The sequence below is a fragment of the Apodemus sylvaticus genome, chromosome 21 (genome assembly GCF_947179515.1).
Source record: "Apodemus sylvaticus chromosome 21, mApoSyl1.1, whole genome shotgun sequence".
NCBI classification, from domain to species: domain Eukaryota; kingdom Metazoa; phylum Chordata; class Mammalia; order Rodentia; family Muridae; genus Apodemus; species Apodemus sylvaticus.
The window spans coordinates 41594129-41596561 of NC_067492.1; the positions used below are offsets into that span (position 1 = coordinate 41594129).

The window sequence follows — 2433 nt, forward strand, 5'->3', positions numbered from 1 at the left end:
CTGACATTTGCTAGTTAATGACTATTAGTCAGAGAAGAAAGGAAGGGGAAGAAAGGAAGAGAGGAATTTTGTCCTGTCAAGTTGCTTGACTGTTAATGCTGGCTCTACCCTATCTCAGCTGGGCCTCCTTGGCCAGGCATTTCCCTCTCAGACAGAGCATCCTACAGTACAAGACTCAGTCAGAAGGCAGCCATGATGGAATCGCTTGAGGAGATTATTGGGAGAGCTTCGGGTAAGTTGATCTGTGCGAAGTGCCTAGCAGGTATTAAAATCCTCTGTAAGGGGCATCGCCCGGCAGCCTGCTCCTTCTAGCAGCTTCCTTTCCCGCCCTCTGCGGCCTGCTGCTGACCGGGGCACGCAGCCACACTGTGCCCCATTAGCATCATTAAGGCGCGCAGTGATTATAATAATTAGACGCGCCTCACAGGCGACCCTCAATAACAACGCCTGCTGCTCCCGAAGTCATAATTGCTGCGTGGAGATTCAAATGAAGGCTAATTAGATGTCAGTTGTTCTCCCCTCCTCAATGCACAGTCCCCTACATCATCTTAATACCAAACTGCCCAGTGACCACTAGCCATGCCGGATAATCCACAGTGCAAGCCGCAGGGTGCAGGGACGCCCGCCTGCAGGCTGACCCAACTGCGCATGCGTGACGAAAAAGCTGGCAAGGCTGAAGACCCCCAGAAGCGGGACTGGGTGCCTGCCTGTGGTCCCCGAGTGTGTTGGCTCTGCACCAAGCATTTCTTTCTCTTCCTGGGGGTGGGGGGGTAGGGGAGCTGTGGTGCCTTGTCTCACCCTGCAGGGGGTATTTTTATGAGTGTGTCAGTTTTGCATTGAGACAATTACTTCAAGTGGGGAAAGAAAGTTTTGCTAGGCGCATGATCTCAAATACGGTCAGCTGGCCTATTGCTTTGGGCCAGAGGTGGTACATGTGGCAGGAGGCAGAGACAGGATGGTGCCTTTGAGGGCACAGCCCAATGGCCTTAAAGACTCACCACCACCCAACGGTGCTATCCACTGGGGACCATCCTTCCTCACATGAGTCCTCAAGAGACACTCAGAGTCCCAAGAGAAGCAAGGAAAAGTAAACCATATATATGTAGCAGCTGCTTTGGTGAAAGAGAACAACCTCGGTGCTGGGTTCCCCCACCCTTGTCCCACCTACCCAACTCTGAGATCCCTCTGCCACCCTTGCTAGCTTGGGGAGATATTGAGTCCCATTCCACAGACGCAGTATCTCCTACCGACACTAAATGAAGCTTCCCAAGGAGCCCTAGGCCCAGGACAGTCAAGCAATTGATGACTGTGCCCAGCTTAGTGACACGACCTCAGTTTCCCCACTTGTCAACATGAGAGTTAGACACAGCGTCCACTAAGGGCCTCTGTTTCTACACTCTGCTCTGAGGAGGCTCACTCCACAGCAGCATTCTAGGACTGTTGAACCGGAAGGAAAAGCCAAGCTTGAGGCCTACTTCCTGCAGAGTGATGTCTGCCCACTTCTAGGTGTGAAGACCTAGCTGGAGAATAACAACACTAAGACACTAGTCGTGTGTTCATTGCTTCCAGCAGCCAACAGAGCATCATGTATTAAAAATAAGATCTAAGCTTTGCGCAGTGGCAGTATCATAGCCAATGAGGTTTATCCAGGGCGTGATTATTGCTAATTGAAAAATAAAAGCTAATTTTATAGGGGCTGGAGAGATGGCTCAGTGGTTAAGAGCACTGACTGCTCCTCCAGAGGTCCTGAGTTCTATTCCCAGCAACCACATGGTGGTGCACAACCATCTGTAATGGCATCTGATGCCATCTTCTGGTGTTTCTGAAGACAGCAACAGTGTATTTACATGCATAAAATAAATAAACAAATAAATAAATAGCTAATCTCACAAAAGTCTCATATATATATTTGAGACACACACACACATATATATCTTGGGATGACTCTGACCAAACAAGTGAAAGACTCATATAATAAAAACTTAAAACAGTAAAGAAAGAAATTGTAGGAAATATCAGAATATGAAAGGATCTCCCATGTTTTTGGATTGGTAGGATTGATATAGTAAAAATGGCCATCCTACCAAATACAATCTACAGACTCAATGTAATCCCTATCAAAACTTCAGTGTAATTCCTCACAGAACTTAAAAGAGCAATTTTCAGCTTCATATGGGAATACACACACACACACACACACACACACACAAGATAATTAAAACAATTCTGCATAATAAAATAACCGACTGAGGTATCATACCATCCTAAATTTCAAGCTGTTTTGCAGAGCTATAGTAATATAAACAGTATAGTATTGGCACAAGACCAGATATGTCAACAATGGAATCAAATTAAAGACTCAGGCATGAATGCACACATCTATGAATACCTGATATTTGATAAAGACAGAAATATACAGCATCTGGAAAAAGA

At 46.4% G+C, this 2433-nt stretch overlaps 1 pseudogene; it reads left to right on the forward strand.

Moving 5' to 3' along the window:
- The first annotated feature begins 1606 nt into the window (after nt 1-1606).
- Nucleotides 1607-1689, forward strand: LOC127672211 (uncharacterized; annotated as a pseudogene).
- The last annotated feature ends 744 nt before the right edge of the window (nt 1690-2433 follow it).